Here is a 19,712-nt window from a genome sequence, read left to right as displayed (position 1 = left end):
AACAGAATTTCTAGGCAAAGCAGAATCTATTTGTGATTTAATAAAGCATGTAAGTCGTTGGAAGGCCCAAGGACCAAAGGAAATCAACAAAAGTAGGCCCACAAGGGGTCCCAAAATTGAGGGCAACAAGGTAGAGAGCCATGGGGATGTAGAAAACCAGTTTTGGTACCAAGACTCTTGTTGTTCTCTCTCTCTCCTTCGTTTTTCTAGGCTATCTCTCACCTTTTTTAGACTGTCTTCTACAAGTCCAGTCTTATCTACATAAACACAGCATTCCTCTTTTAAGGCTGCACAAAGTCCTCCTTGTTGTAGGAAGATTAAGTCTAGGCCTCTTCTATTTTGTAAGACTACTTCAGACAACGAGGCAACTGAGTCTTTTAAGTTAGCTAATCCATCTCTTAATTCAGCAATATCCTTATCTATGGCTTCACTAAGCTGGTTATAGTATTGATGGGAAGTAACGAGGGAAGCGATGCCAGTGCCTGCACCCGCGGCCCCTAGACCTAGGAGAACGGCGAGAGTGATGGCAGTTACTGGTTCTCTTTTTACCTTGTGAGGCATATCCGAGCCCTTTTCCCAGGATTTAAGAAAAGTCTCTGGCTCATGTATGCTGAGTCTGGGAAATAATTGAACCAGCACACAGTAATCTTTAGTCTTTAAAAATTGAGATGTTATAACATATGTGGTTAGACCAGTGGAACATGCTAGATAAGTATACTTGGGGGCTTGTAAATATGTATTTTGATTGTCAACGATTATGGTATGATTACATATTTCTAATAATTGTTTAGGGAGGAGCATGTTCTTCCCAAGGAGGCAGCTTCCTATCCCTGAGACTTCTGTGATAGTGAGTTCTATGGTGTTCCAAGAGAGACCACCAGTGTTATTAGTATATGTGATGTTGCCAAAAGTGGCTATACCCTCATAGAAAGGAGGGTTAGCTGAAAAACACATCCAGCATTCCTCATAAATAGAGGTATTTGTTTCCTGTTCATGATATACCAAGGCAAGAGCTGAGGCGTTAAGAACAGATAAAATCAGGGTTGTGGGGGACATTGGCCCAACAGATATGGTGGGCTGAAAAAGGGTAGTTGGAGGACTAGAGGTGTTAAAGGGGGGCTGAGTCACCACCCTGGGCGGCAAGGAACCCTGGCTATGCAATTGAGGGTTAGGCCCAATGGAGGCCTTATGTAAGTTGGGGGTGGTTTTAAATAATCTAATTTTGAAGGTTACTCCGGGGTCTCTATTGGCAACATACATCCGGAGACCCCACTCAAACCCCCTATGCCAGTTTTCTGGGGTGATCTTTTTCCCAGCATCAGTAAAAGTTATTGTAAGAGGGTTGCACCAGCCCTTGGAAGGCTCAGTGTTCCAGCATTCCTGGGTTAGAGTATTGTTTCTGTTAGAATTGTGCCACCCCTTTTTTACTGTGATATAATCCCAAGAGGAGGTAGGTTTCCAGTATGCGTCTCCTGTGGTTTCACACCCCCAGGAGGCACAATAGAATTGATCCCTGTATCCACACTTATAGTTTAGGGAGCGATCTCTGTGGGATCCGGGACAGACATAAAAGTCAGTTTCCCTAATGTTGGTGCATCAATGGACAGTGTCACAACCGACATATCTTTCATTAAAACTAGACCCATGAGGGGTTTCAATTAGGGGTAAGTATTTGTCTTCGAGGCCCCAGTAAGAATTTCCTCCTGCAGCTAGTTTACAAAAATCTGGAGTTAATTGTGGCCAGGTGGGGTTAGGGCCAGTGTGGGAGGTGGTAAAGGCGGTATCTCCAGCCTCATTTATAATTACCCAGGTGTAATTCCAAATCTGATAGGGGCTTGACGTTCCAGATGTCAGCACAATTAGAAAGAGAAGTTTCAGTAGAATCCAGTAGAGCTTCATTGCTCTGAAAAAGAAAACATGCATTTTTCTCAGGCGCCACCCTGGAATTTGTTATAAGGCTTTATCAATCTTGGAATTTGTTTGAAATTTATTGTAAAGCTTTATTAATCTTTCAGGGAGCCATCTGGCTCCCCCCTCTTTAGAGTTATAAATACAGGCGGACCCTTTTCCCCAGACTATCACAGGGTCAGGACCCTGCCACTGTCCAGTTAGGGGGTCCTTCCAAAGAACGTGAGCGTGATCCATCTTGGTTGAGGGGTGCCATAAGCGATCGGCGGCTGAACGCCCTTGATTATCCAAAGTTAAGAAATTCAAAACAAAAAGGGCATGGGATAATAAAAATTTTGCCTTTAAGAGAATAAAGAATTTCTTGGGCAGTAAGCTTTAACAGTGTATTCTTAAGGGTTTGATGTGCTCGTTCCACAATTCCTTGTCCCTGAGGGTTATAAGGTATGCCTGTAATATGTTTTATTTGAAATTGGGAGCAAAATTGTTTAAATTTATGACTAACATAGCCAGGCCCATTATCCGTTTTTAGCATTTTGGGTTGTCCCATAACAGAAAATGTGTAGAGCATATGAGCAATAACATCTTTTGTGGCCTCTCCTGTGTGTGCAGAGGCACATATGAACCCACTAAAGGTATCAATGGTAACATGTACAAATTTTAGTTTTCCAAAAGATGGGACATGGGTGACATCCATTTGCCATATTTCTCCCGGGATAAGGCCCCTGGGATTAACCCCAATGTGTGGCTCAGGAAGTAGGGTCAGGCAGTTTTTACAATTTTTGACAATTTGTCTGGCTTGTTCTCTAGTAATTTTGTACTTAAGCCGCAATGTTTGAGCATTAAGGTGATGGAGTGAATGTGCCATCTGTGCTTCTTGTAAGGAATCACTAAGAGAAGCAATCATTGTCAGTCTAGTGGCCCTGTCAGCTAAATCATTACCTTTGGTTAAAGGACCGGGCAGATTCGAGTGGGCTCTGATATGGCCCACAAAGAATGGGTTTGGCCGGGCCCTTATGTGTTTTGTATTTCTGAAAATAGTTTAAAGGTAGGTGTTGAGGGTTGTATAGTAGAGACAGTCTCCAAGACTCGGAGAGCTCTGACTACATAATGGCTATCAGAAAAAAGGTTAAATGATTGATTTATTAATTTAAATATTTCTAAAGCACTATAAAGTTCTACTAATTGGGCAGAAGCATATGGGGTATGGACAAAAAAAACTTGATCTTTAACAACAAAGGAGGCCTTTCCATTCTTAGATCCATCTATGAAGACAGTTAAGGCATTTGGTATAGGTTTCAGCTGTGTAACCTTTGGGAAGACAAAGGGGGTAACATGGAGGAACTGTAATAATTTATCTCCTGGTAAATGAGTATCAAATGTTCCCTGATAAATAGACAGCAGGACTGTCCAGTCATCATGTCTTTGATGCAGCCAAGCAAGCTGCTCCTGTGAATATGGAGAAACAATAATATCGGGATCGCAGCCAAAATGGCGAGTAGCCAGCTTAAGCCCCAAGAAAATGGTCTGGCAAATTAAGGAGGGATAAGTAGGAAGTATTTTAGGGGGGGTTGCGGGCAGGTAGATCCACATTAGTGGATGATTATCTTGCCATAGGAGGCCTGTGGGTGTAAACCTTGTAGCGAAAAGGATCAGATACAGTGTCTTGGAGGGGCTGAAATAACCTATGAATTGTTGGCTGATAGCCTGTTCAACCTTTAGTAGGGACTTTTCAGCCTCCGGAGTCAGAACCCTAATGGAATTAGGATCAGGGCTACCCTTCAGAATTGCAAATAGAGGTTTTAAATCACCGGTGGTTAGCTTAAGGTAAGGTCTAAGCCAATTAATATCACCCAAAAGTTTTTGAAAATCATTTAAGGTATGTAGCTGCGATCTTCTAATTGTTAGCTTTTGAGAATAAATGGATGTAGGTTCTAATTGGAATCCAAGAAACAAAAAGGGATATTGCATCTGAATTTTTTCAGGGGCAATGGTGAAACCCCTGTTTTGTAAGGCCAGAACAATAATTTGGGCTAGTTTTTGAGTTTCCTGTAAACAAGCAGAGGAAACCAAGATATCATCTATGTAATGAATGATGTAAGCAGAGGGGAAACGCAGCCTTATTGGATCTATAGTTTGGGCCACATACCTTTGACATAGGGTGGGGCTATTAGCCATCCCCTGTGGTAACACTCGCCACTGAAAGTGGGGATTAGGACCCACATGGTTAATGACAGGGATAGAAAAGGCAAAGCGGGCACAATCCTCCGGATGAAGGGGAATAGAAAAGAAACAATCTTTTATATCAATGACTATTTTATAAAAGTCTCTAGGAATAACTATTGGAGAAGGCAAGCCAGGTTGTAGGGCCCCCATAGGGACCATAGTTTTATTAACCTCTCTAAGGTCTTGTAACAATCTCCAAGAACCATTTTTCTTTTTTATGACAAAAATAGGGGTGTTCCAAGGCGAAGTGGACTGTTCAAGGTGCCCTTGTAATAATTGTTCCTGCACCAACTGTAGGGCCGCTTGAACATTTTCTTGAGGCATGGACCACTGATCGATCCAGACTGGATCATTTGACTTCCAAGATATTTTATCAGCCTGGAGTGCAGGAGGAACAGCGGTCTCTATGAAAAAAGGTCTGCTCCTAAACCTCCTCTATCTGTTTTGGGCGTGGGAGTCAAGGGTTCTGTGATTCCCTGTTCATTTCTACCTAATCCTTTTCCAGGGAGGAATCCTGTCCTTAACATTTGGTTAGTAACGACCTCATTGGGACTACACATCATCACCCCCATCTGGGAAAGAATATCCCTTCCCCAGAGGTTAACAGGGAGTCCAGAAACTACAAATGGCCTAACTGTGCCTGTATTATTCTCTTTATCTTTCCAGGTCAGGAGCTTTGAACTTTGGAGTGTATCCTGTATTTGACCTATCCCTTTTAAATGTGTGGCAGTAGCCTTAAAGGGGCCAGGTTGAGGGCCAGTGTCTAGAGGAGAGCACTGTTGTATCCGCCCCTGTATCTAAAAGGCCCTGAAATTGTTTGCCATCAAGCCAAAGAGACATCATGGGTCTTTCATCAGTTAATTTTTGCACCCAATAAACATCTGAAGAGCCAGGGGAGGAAGAACCACGCCCCTTTACTTTATGAGGGAACTGCCCCATGAAGGGAAGCGGTAAGGCCTGTGCAATGTGTTGTCCGGCTCTAAGCGTTAAGGGGCCCTGCGTGGCAGTGGCTAGAAATTTTATTTCTCCAGAATAATCAGCATCTATTACAGAGGGAAGGATGACAAGTCCTTGAAGAGCACTCGAGGCTCGCCCAATTATTAAGAAAAACATGGCAGGCGGCGGGGGCCCAACTTTCCAGATTCTATGATAACAGTCCCTTCCTCAGGGGTTATAATCCTGGTGGTGGAGGAACACAGGTCCACTCCTGCACTTCCTGCTGTTGCCCGGGATAAGTTGGCGTTGCAGGAGCTTGATGCTGCACTTGGGGGCGGGTGGTCACCCGTGGATAGGGGCCCCATTGTGGGGCCCCCCGCTCGTTTCCCTGGACCGCAGGGGGGGTTTGTTCACTAATGTCAGTCTTAGACTGACATTCCCTGGCCCAGTGACGGCCTTTCCTGCATCGGGGACAAACCCTCGGGGCAGTGGGCCATCCAGCAGGGCTGGGGGACTGGCTAGGTTTTGGGATGTTGCATTCTCTAGCAAAATGACCGGGTTGTCCACATTTGAAACATGTTCTGCCTCTAGGGTGACCAGAATCTCCAGCTCTTTGGAACACAGCCCCAATTGCCAGGCTGATAGATTTAGATACTTGGTGAGAAAAAGAGTCGACATCCTTGCAAAGTTTAACCATGCCTGGGATATCAAGGTCTTTGGTCTTGCCTGGAAGTGCGGCTCTACACGCTGAGTTAGCATTTTCGAGAGCAAGCTGTCTAACGAGAAGCCCTTCACTTTCATTTTGACCTAGGATTCTTTCAGCTGCTTCTTGTAGTCTCCCTACAAATTGAGCATAGGGCTCTTGTGCCCCCTGGATTATTTTAGTTAAGGGGGTGGTGAGCGCCCCTGTAGCGGGGACTGCTCTCCAAGCGGACAAAGCCGCCTGCGCCGTTTGTGCGAGTACGCCGGGAGACAGCCCCAGCTGTTTTTCCTCAGAGGCAAATGAGCCCCTCCCACATAGCTTATCTGCCGTCCAGGAAGCAGATTTACTTAAGGGATTGTTTCTGTTTCTAGCAGCAAGGCTCTCTGCTTTATCAATAAATTCAGATTTCCAAGTCAAATATTGTCCTCTAGTGAGGACAGATTGTACTACCTTGGTCCATTCACTAGGGGTCAAATACCCAGACCCCGAAAGTCCTTCTAGGATAGCCAAGGTAAAGGGGGCATTCATACCATAATTTTTAACAGCTGAATGTAATTCCTTTATGTGTTTGAGTTTAAGTTTCTTGTATACGGGACACGAGGTCCCACCCTCATCCTGATCAGGGCTTTCCGAATCTGAGGGTCCCTCCTCATAGTCATTTTCTTCTTCACTTTCTTGTTCCTCATTACGGTTACGATTAGTACTGTCTGGCTCGCGCTCGTCTCTGGCCAACCTATTTAGTGTTCTAGTACTGTTTAACTCAGACTCATCCCTGGCCTGTCTGGCGCGTGCCCTAGTCATAACTGGGAAAGTTAGTTTTGGTTGGGGTTTTCTACTGGCTTTAGCTGGCCCTTTTTGGGCATACTGTCCCTTAGTCATGGTCTCTTGTAAATCCTGGATTTCTAGTGTAAGATCCCCCAATTCTTGCTGTAGGTGTAAGATCTGTTTAAGCCTAGTAATTTGTGCTTGAAGTGCAGTCTTAGTCTGAGTCAGTTCCTCCACTACTGCGACCGGTAGAGGTGCAGGTGGGGCTGACGATATAGGGGGTAGATAAGGTGGGAGGCAGACAGGTCCAGACCTCCGAGTGAAGAAGATCTGAGTCTCCTGTGGCTCGGGACCATATCTCTCTTTCTCATACCTGGCAGCTTCCTCCTCTAATTCGGCCTTGGAGGCGGGATCTAGACTTGACTCAGAGCATTTGTTTTTCCCAGAAAATTCTTTAAGAGAAGGATAAATGGTCTTTGAATTTTTGGACATCTTGGGGTCTTCTAGAGAGCATAAGGCTTTGGATGAGGGATTTCCCTCACCCCCAGGCATATCAATAACAATGGAAGGGCAGGGAGAATGCGGCTCCCCGTTTTCTTTTTCATTGTTAGGTGAAGCCAGCCGGCCGGGAGGCTTGTAAGAAGTCCTCTGCGACAGCTAGGAGGCGGGCACTCTCGCCTCCTTCCTCAGCAACTATTATAATGTCTCTAATGATACCCCAGTAACTGGAAAAAGGCGCGGACACTGGGTCACTGGCTTTCAAAAGCCTATTAATCTCCTGACCAACCTTATTCCAAGTATGGGGGTGAATATCGGGGCCACTTAAAATTAACCAAGGACATTTTTCATCTATGAAACAAAAAAATTTGATTAAATCCTTTTTCTTAACTCTTATTCCTTTCTCCCTGAGTAAACGCTTGATTTCTCTTATGAAACAAGCCTCCTTAGACAATACCTTCCCCATGGCAATTAGACGACAATTATTCGACTGGTCCTTACCTCCCTCTCCAGCGACGCACGAGCTATACGGCCTGAAGAGTCCTCGATTCCCGCTGCAGCTCTCTTATCTCCGTCGTCCTGTAGTCGGCCTTGCTTCGGGGTCCCTGTTCGGGCGCCACTTGTCCCCGCCAGCGGGGACCCAGTTATTCAGGGTCCCGAAGAGGTTTTCTACCTGTGGGCCAAAATGGGGGTGAAGAGAAGAAGGAGACCAAGCAAAAGTTCTGTTGTCAAGGTCTCGTTTATTGGGATGAACATTGCAGCTTTTAAGGCTTTCAGGTAGGGGGAGTGACCTTTGTGAAATATGAAGGAGGGGGAGATGAGGGTATAGGCAGTGATAGCTGGAGGCAAAGAAGTCAGGCGATGAGGTCAGGTGGTGGAGACACTGGGTGTTGACTGAGGAGATAACTGGTATCTGCTCGAGCTGAGGCATCCCTTGAATGTTATACTCCTGTGCCATAAATTCATGGGAGAGGCTTTATCCAACAATCTTAAGATTTATGGCAGTCATCTTCGGGGTGAGTCTCTGTGGCCAAACAGCCCAGAGTCACTTTGAACCATGCAGTCAAAAAGCGGCTAGGCCCAAATCCAATATGGCTCCATGCAACTAACATTTACAAATGCTAATGTGAGCACCATACATGCCAGGCGCAACAGACACATCTGGTTTAGACTGAGGAATCATGTCTCTTTTTTTTTTTAAATTGCATATTTATGTATGTATTTAACTATCAATCCAGGTAAAATTTTATTTTACTCAGAAGAAACACCCGATGAATCCAAAGTCCTATTTTTAAAGCAAACATGAAAGTTTACATGTATAAATGCATGTTGTAGGAAAGTACGACTGAAGTCTGTCAACAGCCAGAAGCTACAATTGCCAGTAGAGTAAAGGCCAGGTACCTTCTTGGGAAGACGCATATAAAGGTAGATCTGTGTCATCAGATGGGGCATGGGCGTCTGACGAGAAAGGGCTCCGTGTTCGGATCAAGTGGCACGGCAGGATCTCATCCTGCTTTCTCATGCTCTGCCAACACAATAATTAGAACACTTCGCATATTAAAATTCTGCATTAAAGTTTAAATGACTTTGTGCTCATCCCTTTCAATGAACCTAGATTCATCTAGCTTCTAGTTCTGGCTCCGGAGACAGGGATTTCCAATTCAGTTGGATACATCTTGGCTGTGCTCCTTGTTAAGTCAAGAAACTAGTCTGCGTTTCATCTGCGCACCAACTTTTTTATGTTAACTTTGTGGAGAGCCATTTGGACCACACGAGTCTTAAAGTCTTATTCTTGCTTGCAGAAGGTGGCAGCTTAGTGGTGTTATTTATTGGTTTTCTTTCCCCCCACATTCACGACGGTAGACAGCCATCTCGGTGTCAGTGAGCCTCTTGCTAATTCTGAGGGATACCTGCTTGCTTCATAAGTATGTCTTCTCATTCAAGAGTTGGCAGTTAATACTGCTTAAACTTTAAGGGTCACATTATGGAAACGTGTCCAGGTTTACAAACATCGTGTATTGGAGTCAGGGTGCATAAAATAATAGAGTGTAGTAGGCCCAGTGATTTTGCTGGCTTGCGTGCGGCATGGAAAGGATTCCTACCGGCACCTTGGGAAAGTATACCCAAAGGTTTGTTATGTTTTGAGATTATAAATGGTAATGTTTATTCATAAATTTAAAAGAGCTGTCTTTCCCAAGTTTCAAATTTTAATGTAGCTCTATGTCATTTGATATCAATACACTCTCCCTTCCTTCCTTCTCCTTTGCATTCATAATGCATATCTTTGCCCTAGTTATTTTGGGTGTTTTATTCTTTTATTTTGGTAAAATATACACAGCATAAAATCTGTAAATCTTTACCATTTTTACGTGTGTACAGTTAAGTGGCAGGAAGTGTGTTCATAAGAAAGTCTTCGTTTTGAACCATCACAACTGTCACCTCTAGGGCTGTTTTTAATCTTGTGAAGCTGAGATTACACATTCATTAAATAATTAATGATAAATAATTTTTCTCTCCTCACAGGCTTGGGGAGCCACGATTTTCTTTTTCTTTTTGAGTTTATGATTTTGACTACTCTAAGCGCATCACATAATTAAGTACCGTATGTCTGACTGGTTTTGTATGCTTATTTCACTCAGCATAATGTCCTCAACATTAATTCAGGTTGAAGGAAATGTCACAATTTACTTTTGCAAACATCTTTTCTTCTTTCTTCCTTCCTTTCTTTCTTCCTTCCTTCCTTCCTTTCTTTCTTTCTTTCTTTCTTTCTTTCTTTCTTTCTTTCTTTCTTTCCTTCTTTCTTCCTTCCTTTCTTTCTTTCTTTCTTTCTTTCTTTCTTTCTTGTCTCTTTTCTTTTTTCTTTCTTTCTTTTTCTTTTCTTTTTTATGAGACAGTTTCTTCTATGCAATCAGGCCTGTTTTTATACTTACTACAAAGCCCAGGCTGGACAGGAAGTCATCCTCCTCCTGGCTGAGTCTCTGAGTTGCTATTATTGGGTTGTTCTCACACACCTAGAATCTCCAGGATTTTTTCTGTCTAAAATGTTGAATAATATCCATTGTATTACCAGCTTTGTGTTGCTGATCTGCTTACCCACTCACTGAAACCTGGGATATTGCAGGTAATGATGCTCTAACATATGATAGGCATAAGTCACCTACTTATTGTTCTTATTTTACTTCTTTTAGCTCTTTTGTGTTTCAGTATTTTGGTTTTTTTTCATTAACCTCCAATTGATCACTTGGGAAAACCAGTGATCTTTCTAGCTGTGGTATATAACCTTGGTTGTCTTCTCAGTGGAATCAACACAGGAATAGACTGCTGGAACATTCTTCTAGGTGTGCCTGAGAGGGTGTTTCTAGAGAGGCCTGGTAAGTGGCTCAGTGAACCGAGTGGGGACACATTGCAATGATTAATCTTGATCTGGATTAGACTGAGATACACACTGGTAACTGGTCAAGCACACCCTCTGGCTGTGTCTGTGAAGATTTGCCTAGAGAAGTCTCAGACCTAATCAATGCCTTAATCCCTTGATAAGTTCAAAACTTGAATAGGATCTTAGAAAACAGGGGCATAGGAGGGAATCAGGAAGTAAGACCTTTTTGGAGGAAACATGTTCCTTCAGGATGCACTGCTGAAGAGTCTAGCTCTGTCCATTTTACCTTGTTACTCTGTTTTTCAGACCCTTGGAAGTGAGCAGTCTCCATTACATTTTCTCTTGAAGCCAAAGCAATGGGTTCAGCAAACCTTGGCTCAAAATCTCTGAAACTTTGAGTCAAAACATTTCCCTCACTTACTCTTACAGTGATGAAGCGTCTAACCAATATCGCTATCCTTGAATGTAAATGGCACAATCCAGGAGCTGGGGCTGCACGTGACACAGAAGCCACAAACACACAAGTTAGTCTCTTCGTCTGAGCTGGTGGAATTTTCCCTGAAGCTATCACTCAGGGCTGTCAGACTATTTAGTCTTTAGTCATTAGAAGTGGACTTGCACCAGCGACTCTCCGGGCAGCTTCCAGGCAATTTCTAGCCTCGTGGACTGGTTGCAGGTAGCAATTGTGAGATGGTTATCCTCGGAAGCTTTATAGCATCCGATAACCCTCTTTACTAATTGGGTATTTGTTCGATTGAGATGTTGCTCTGTGGAAACTTGAGTGATGCACCAGTTTTCTGTAATTATATCCTCTTTATTTTTCGAGGCCACATTTCATCATGTTTGAATAGGTTGAACTCAAACTTTGGGCTCAGCCTCACAAACAGCCAAACTAAAGCTATGTATAACCACCACTCTGCCCCGCCCCTTGAAACAGGATCTCTCTGTGAAGCCCTGGCTGTCCTAGAATTCACTCTGTAGACTCATCTGTCCAAATCACTGAGATCCACCAGCCTTTGCCTCCTGAATGCGGGGGATTGAAAGTGAACCACTATGCCTGGTTCCTGGCTATCTTTTAATTCTTAATTTTACCCACCCCATTCCTCAGAGACCTTAACTCTATTACATACGTGTAACTGGAGTAACCAAGACTTTCTTTACGTGTTTATATTAAAGCTATACTTGTTTCCATGGAAATGTCTCCTGCATTTTCCCTGCTGCACTGGGAGAAGTGTGTCTCCTCCCATGTAAACTTCTTAACCTCTTTGTGACTCTTAGGCAATGCCTCAGACCACAGCGCTTACCAGGTCCTCTGAATTTCCCTTTCCTGATAAAATTTCTTTGTATCTAGGCCATTCCTACCCTTGCCTGTATCACTTGACAACAGATACAGGGTTACCTTTCTCTGCTGCTGGTTTCCAGCGCTCCACACCAGTAGGTGGTTTTTCTTTAAATCAGGATAGTTATGCACACTAGCATTATTTTCATTTCTTAGTATCTATCAATGGCTTTTTGGAATATCCTTCAGGATAATATCTAATATACTATGCACATTGCCTTTACTTACCTTCTTATTTTCTCCCTGTGTACTTCCTTACTGATTTTATAGGTGAAATTATGGCCTTAAAATTCCCAATTGGGTAACAGTTGAGTAAACAGATGGATTCCTGGGTCATGGAATCTGGTTTACATTTGTGCATCAAGGTGTAATTTTTTTTCTTTTCTTTTTTTTTTCATTTTTTTTATTAACTTGAGTATTTCTTATATACATTTCGAGTGTTATTCCCTTTCCCGGTATCCGGGCAAACATCCCCCTCCTCCTTCCCCTTCCTTATGGGTGTTCCCCTCTCAACCCTCCCCCCATTGCCGCCCTCCCCCCACCAGTCTAGTTCACTGGGGGTTCAGTCTTAGCAGGACCCAGGGCTTCCCCTTCCACTGGTGCTCTTACTAGGATATTCATTGCTACCTATGAGGTCAGACTCCAGGGTCAGTCCATGTATAGTCTTTAGGTAGTGGCTTAGTCCCTGGAAGCTCTGGTTGCTTGGCATTGTTGTATATATGGGGTCTCAAGCCCCTTCAAGCTCTTCCAGTTCTTTCTCTGATTCCTTCAACGGGGGTCCTATTCTCAGTTCAGTGGTTTGCTGCTGGCATTCGCCTCTGTATTTGCAGTATTCTGGCTGTGTCTCTCAGGAGCGATCTACATCCGGCTCCTGTCGGTCTGCACTTCTTTGCTTCATCCATCTTGTATAATTGGGTGGCTATATGTGTATGGGCCACATGTGGGGCAGGCTCTGAATGGGTGTTCCTTCAGTCTCTGTTTTAATCTTTGCCTCTCTCTTCCCTGCCAAGGGTATTCTTGTTCCCCTTTTAAAGAAGGAGTGAAGCATTCATACTTTGATCATCCGTCTTGAGTTTCATTTGTTCTAGGCATCTAGGGTAATTCAAGCATTTGGGCTAATAGCCACTTATCAATGAGTGCATACCATGTATGTCTTTCTGTGATTGGGTTAGCTCACTCAGGATGATATTTTCCAGTTCCAACCATTTGCCTACGAATTTCATAAAGTCGTTGTTTTGATAGCTGAGTAATATTCCATTGTGTAGATGTACCACATTTTCTGTATCCATTCCTCTGTTGAAGGGCATCTGGGTTCTTTCCAGCTTCTGGCTATTATAAATAAGGCTGCAATGAACATAGTGGAGCACGTGTCTTTTTTATATGTTGGGGCATCTTTTGGGTATATGCCCAAGAGAGGTATAGCTGGATCCTCAGGCAGTTCAATGTCCAATTTTCTGAGGAACCTCCAGACTGATTTCCAGAATGGTTGTACCAGTTTGCAATCCCACCAACAATGGAGGAGTGTTCCTCTTTCTCCACATCCTCGCCAGCATCTGTTGTCCCCTGAGTTTTTGATCTTAGCCATTCTCACTGGTGTGAGGTGAAATCTCAGGGTTGTTTTGATTTGCATTTCCCTTATGACTAAAGATGTTGAACATTTCTTTTGGTGTTTCTCAGCCATTCGGCATTCCTCAGCTGTGAATTCTTTGTTTAGCTCTGAACCCCATTTTTTAATAGGGTTATTTGTTTCCCTGCGGTCTAACTTCTTAAGTTCTTTGTATATTTTGGATATAAGGCCTCTATCTGTTGTAGGATTGGTAAAGATCTTTTCCCAATCTGTTGGTTGCTGTTTTGTCCTAACCACAGTGTCCTTTGCCTTACAGAAGCTTTGCAGTTTTATGAGATCCCATTTGTCGATTCTTGATCTTAGAGCGTAAGCCATTGGTGTTTTGTTTAGGAAATTTTTTCCAGTGCCCATGTGTTCCAGATGCTTCCCTAGCTTTTCTTCTATTAGTTTGAGTGTGTCTGGTTTGATGTGGAGGTCCTTGATCCACTTGGACTTAAGCATTGTACAGGGTGATAAGCATGGATCGATCTGCATTCTTCTACATGTTGACCTCCAGTTGAACCAGCACCATTTGCTGAAAATGCTATCTTTTTTCCATTTGATGGTTTTGGCTCCTTTGTCAAAAATCAAGTGACCATAGGTATGTGGGTTCATTTCTGGGTCTTCAATTCTATTCCATTGGTCTATCTGTCTGTCTCTGTACCAATACCATGCAGTTTTTATCACTATTGCTCTGTAATACTGCTTGAGTTCAGGGATAGTGATTCCCCCTGAAGTCCTTTTATTGTTGAGGATAGCTTTAGCTATCCTGGGTTTTTTGTTATTCCAGATGAATTTGCAAATTGTTCTGTCTAACTCTTTGAAGAATTGGATTGGTATTTTGATGGGGATTGCATTGAATCTGTAGATTGCTTTTGGTAAAATGGCCATTTTTACTATATTAATCCTGCCAATCCATGAGCATGGGAGATCTTTCCATCTTCTGAGGTCTTCTTCAATTTCCTTCTTCAGTGTCTTGAAGTTCTTATTGTACAGATCTTTTACTTGCTTTGTTAAAGTCACACCGAGGTACTTTATATTATTTGGGACTATTATGAAGGGTGTCGTTTCCCTAGTTTCTTTCTCGTCTTGTTTCTCTTTTGTGTAGAGGAAGGCAACTGATTTATTTGAGTTAATTTTATACCCAGTCACTTTGCTGAAGTTGTTTATCAGCTTTAGTAGTTCTCTGGTGGAACTTTTGGGATCACTTAAATATACTATCCTATCATCTGCAAATAGTGATATTTTGACCTCTTCTTTTCCGATCTGTATCCCCTTGACCTCCTTTTGTTGTCTGATTGCTCTGGCTAGAACTTCAAGAACTATATTGAATACGTAGGGAGAGAGTGGGCAGCCTTGTCTAGTCCCTGATTTTAGTGGGATTGCTTCAAGTTTCTCTCCATTTAGTTTAATGTTAGCAACTAGTTTGCTGTATATGGCTTTTACTATGTTTAGGTATGGGCCTTGAATTCCTATTCTTTCCAGGACTTTTATCATGAAGGGGTGTTGAATTTTGTCAAATACTTTCTCAGCGTCTAATGAAATGATCATGTGGTTTTGTTCTTTCAGTTTGTTTATATAATGGATCACGTTGATGGTTTTCCGTATATTAAACCATCCCTGCATGCCTGGGATGAAGCCTACTTGGTCATGGTGGATGATTGTTTTGATGTGCTCTTGGATTCGGTTTGCCAGAATTTTGTTGAGTATTTTTGCGTCGATATTCATAAGGGAAATTGGTCTGAAGTTCTCTTTCTTTGTTGTGTCTTTGTGTGGTTCAGGTATAAGAGTAATTGTGGCTTCATAGAAGGTATTCGGTAGTGATCCATCTGTTTCAATTTTGTGGAATAGTTTGGATAATATTGGTATGAGGTCTTCTATGAAGCTTTGATAGAATTCTGCACTAAACCCATCTGGACCTGGGCTCTTTTTGGTTGGGAGAATTTAATGACTGCTTCTATTTCCTTAGGAGTTATGGGGTTGTTTAACTGGTTTATCTGTTCCTGATTTAACTTCGTTACCTGGTATCTGTCTAGGAAATTGTTCATTTCCTGAAGATTTTCAAGTTTTGTTGAATATAGTTTTTTATAGTAAGATCTGATGATTTTTTGAACTTCCTCTGAATCTGTTGTTATGTCTCCCTTTTCATTTCTGATTTTGTTAATTTGGACGCACTCTCTGTGTCCTCTCATTAGTCTGGCTAAGGGTTTATCTATCTTGTTGATTTTCTCAAAAAACCAACTTTTGGTTCTGTTGACTCTTTCTATGGTCCTTTTTGTTTCTACTTGGTTGATTTCAGCTCTGAGTTTGATTATTTCCTGCCTTCTACTCCTCCTGGGTGTATTTGCTTCTTTTTGTTCTAGAGCTTTTAGGTGTGCTGTCAAGCTGCTGACATATGTTCTTTCCTGTTTCTTTCTGCAGGCACTCAGCGCTATGAGTTTTCCTCTTAGCACAGCTTTCATTGTGTCCCATAAGTTTGGTATGTTGTACTTTCATTTTCATTAAATTCTAAAAAGTTTTTAATTTCTTTCTTTATTTCTTCCTTGACCAGGTTATCATTGAGTAGAGCAGTGTTCAATTTCCAAGTATATGTGGGCATTCTTCCTTGATTGTTATTGAAGACCAGTTTTAGGCTGTGATGGTCCGATAGCACGCATGGGATTATTTCTATCTTTCTGTACCTGTTGAGGCCCGTTTTTTGACCAATTATATGGTCAATTTTGGAGAAAGTACCATGAGGAGCTGAGAAGAAGGTATATCCTTTTGCTTTAGGATAGAATGTTCTATAAATATCCGTTAAGTCCATTTGGCTCATGACTTCTCTTAGTCTGTCTACATCTCTGTTTAATTTCTGTTTCCATGATCTGTCCATTGATGAGAGTGGGGTGTTGAAATCTCCCACTAATATTGTGTGAGGTGCAATGTGTGTTTTGAGCTTTAGTAAGGTTTCTTTTACATATGTAGGTGCCCTTGTATTTGGGGCATAGATATTTAGGATTGAGAGTTCATCTTGGTGGATTTTTCCTTTGATGAATATGAAGTGTCCTTCCTTATCTTTTTTGATGAGTTTTAGTTGAAAATTGATTTTATTTGATATTAGAATGGCTACTCCAGCTTGCTTCTTCTGACCATTTGCTTGGAAAATTGTTTTCCAGCCTTTCACTCTGAGGTAATGTCTGTCTTTGTCTCTGAGGTGTGTTTCCTGTAGGCAGCAGAATGCAGGGTCCTCGTTGTGTATCCAGTTTGTTAATCTATGTCTTTTTATTGGGGAGTTGAGGCCATTGATGTTGAGAGATATTAAGGAATAGTGATTATTGCTTCCTGTTATATTCATATTTGGATGTGAGGTTATGTTTGTGTGCTTTCATTCTCTTTGTTTTGTTGCCAAGACGATTAGTTTCTTGCTTCTTCTAGGGTATAGCTTGCCTCCTTATGTTGGGCTTTACCATTTATTATCCTTTGTAGTGCTGGATTTGTAGAAAGATATTGTGTAAATTTGGTTTTGTAATGGAATATCTTGGTTTCTCTATCTATGTTAATTGAGAGTTTTGCAGGATACAGTAACCTGGGCTGGCATTTGTGTTCTCTTAGGGTCTGTATGACATCAGTCCAGGATCTTCTGGCCTTCATAGTTTCTGGCGAGAAGTCTGGTGTGATTCTGATTGGTCTGCCTTTATATGTTACTTGACCTTTTTCCCTTACTGCTTTTAATATTCTTTCTTTATTTTGTGCGTTTGGTGTTTTGACTATTATGTGATGGGAGGTGTTTCTTTTCTGGTCCAATCTATTTGGAGTTCTTTAGGCTTCTTGTATGCCTATGGGTATCTCTTTTTTTAGGTTAGGGAAGTTTTCTTCTATGATTTTGTTGAAGATATTTACTGTTCCTTTGAGCTGGGCGTCTTCACTCTCTTCTATACTTATTATCCTTAGGTTTGATTTCTCATTGAGTCCTGGATTTCCTGTATGTTTTGGACCAGTAGCTTTTTCCACTTTACATTATCTTTGACAGTTGAGTCAATGATTTCTATGGAATCTTCTGCTCCTGAGATTTTCTCTTCCGTCTCTTGTATTCTGTTGGTGAAGCTTGTATCTACAGCTCCTTGTCTCTTCTTTTGGTTTTCTATATCCAGGGTTGTTTCCATCTGTTCTTTCTTGATTGCTTCTATTTCCATTTTTAATTCCTTCAACTGTTTGATTGTGTTTTCCTGGAATTCTTTCAGAGATTTTTGCGATTCTTTCAGGGACTTTTGCGATTCCTCTCTGTAGGCTTCTACTTGTTTATTAATGTTTTCCTGTGTTTCCCTAAGGGAGTTCTTCATGTCTTTCTTGAAGTCCTCCAGCATCATGATCAAATATGATTTTGAAACTAGATCTTGCTTTTCTGGTGTGTTTGGATATTCCATGTTTATTTTGGTGGGAGAATTGGGCTCCGATGATGCCATGTATTCTTGGTTTCTGTTGCTTGGGTTCCTGTGCTTGCCTCTCGCCATCAGATTATCTCTAGTGTTACTTTGTTCTGCTATTTCTGACAGTGGCTAGACTGTCCTATAAGCCTGTGTGTCAGGAGTGCTGTTGACCTGTTTTCCTCTCTTTCAGTCAGTTATGGGGACAGAGTGTTCTGCTTTCGGGCATGTAGTTTTTTCTCTCTACAGGTCTTCAGCTGTTCCTGTGGGCCTGTGTCTTGAGTTCACCAGGCAGCTTTCTTGCAGCAGAAAAGTTGGTCTTACCTGTGGTCCCGAGGCTCAAGTTCGCTCGTGGGGTGCTGCCCACGGGCTCTCTGCAGCGGCCGCAACCAGGAAGATATGCGCCGCCCCTTCCGGGAGCTTCAGTGCACCAGGGTTCCAGATGGCCTTTGGTGTTTTCCTCTGGCGCCTGAGATGTGTGTGCAGAGAGCAGTCTCTTCTGGTTTCCCAGGCTTGTCCGCCTCTCTGAAGTTTTAGCTCTCCCTCCCACGGGATTTGAGTGCAGAGAACTGTTTATCTGGTCTGTTTCTTTCAGGTTCCGGTGGTGTCTCAGGCAGGGGTCCTGCCGCTCCTAGGCCCTCCCCCACGGGAGCCCAGAGGCCTTATACAGTTTCCTCTTGGGCCAGGGATGTGGGCAGGGGTGGGCAGTGTTGGTGGTCTCTTCCGCTCTGCAGCCTCAGGAGTGCCCACCTGACCAGGCGGTGAGGTCTCTTTCCCACGGGGTCTGGAAGGAGAGAGCTGCTGCGGGCCGGGATCCGCGGGTGTGGGACTTCCGGTAAACACAGGACGTGCCTGGTCCTAGAGGAATTCTGCCTCTGTGTGTCCAGATTTCACCAGTCAGCTTTCTTGCAGCAGACAAGTTGGTCTTACCTGTGGTCCCCAGGCTCAAGTTTGCTCGCGGGGTGCTGCCCACAGGCTCTCTGCGGCGGCAGCAACCAGGAAGACCAAGGTGTAATTTTTAACATGAGCCACCTATAGAAAAGTCTTCTGTGTTTCATGATTAAATCATTTTTTTTCTTTTCTTTAGAAACAGGAAATCAGTCGGATAACGAGTATACTCCCAGCAACATGTTAAGATTTCTTTGTTAACCACATTTGGTAAACCAAATGTCAAGAAGCAGAGGACATCCACTGACAAGATGAACCACGAATTTCACAAAGACTTTGAAGTTATTTGTAAGCACTGTACAAACGGATTCCCCTTCTCATCCTAGATGTTACAAGCCACAAGTAAATGTTATGTATTCGTTGCAATTAATCTTTATTAATTTAATTTTAAATTTAATAGTACATTTATTGCTCTTGTAATTTTGAGTTAATTACAAGGCTAGGTGATTCAACTTTTTTCTTTTATTAAATATTTTCTTTATTTACATTTCAAATGTTATCCCCTTTCCCAATTTCCACTCCAGAAAATCCCTATCCTTCCCCCTACCCCCTGCCTTCATCAAGGTGTTCCCCTACCCGAGCAACCATTCCCTACCACCTCCCTGCCCTGGCATTCACCTACACTGTGGCATCTAGCCTTCACAGGATCAAGGGACTCTTTTCCCACTGATGACCAACAAGGCCCATCCTCTGCTACATATGAGGCTAGAGCCATGGGTTGCTCCATGTGTAATTTTTGGTTGGTGGTTTAGTCCCTGGGAGCTCTGAGATGTGTGGTTGATTGATATTGTTGTTCTTCCTATGGGTTGCAAATCCCCTCAGCAACCTCAGTCCTTTGTCGAACTCTTCCATTGGGGACCTCGTTTTCAGTCCAATGGTTAGGTGAGAGCATCACCCGCCTCTGTATTTTCAGGCTCTGGCAGAGCCTTTCGGGAGACAGCTATATCAGGCTCCTGTCAGCATATACTTCTTGTCATCACCAATCATGACTAGGTTTGGTGACTGCA

The 19,712-nt window shown here is 42.7% G+C and overlaps 1 long non-coding RNA gene across 2 annotated transcripts; it reads left to right on the top strand.

Annotated features, from left to right (window-relative positions):
- The first annotated feature begins 38 nt into the window (after positions 1-38).
- On the top strand, positions 39-19,067 carry LOC134478959 (uncharacterized). Of its 2 annotated transcripts, XR_015620191.1 has the most exons (4): positions 49-130; positions 4,362-4,547; positions 4,798-5,081; positions 18,845-19,067. It is a non-coding gene; the product is annotated as an uncharacterized LOC134478959 (long non-coding RNA). The 2 variants fall into 2 exon arrangements; XR_015620190.1 differs by lacking the exon at positions 4,798-5,081 and having other exon boundaries at positions 39-130.
- The last annotated feature ends 645 nt before the right edge of the window (positions 19,068-19,712 follow it).

This window comes from Rattus norvegicus, chromosome 5, assembly GCF_021556685.1.
Source record: "Rattus norvegicus strain SHRSP/BbbUtx chromosome 5, alternate assembly SHRSP_T2T, whole genome shotgun sequence".
Classification (NCBI taxonomy): Eukaryota; Metazoa; Chordata; class Mammalia; order Rodentia; family Muridae; genus Rattus; species Rattus norvegicus.
The sequence above is the reverse complement of the archived record's forward strand: the minus strand, read 5'-3'. Positions and strand labels throughout refer to the sequence as shown.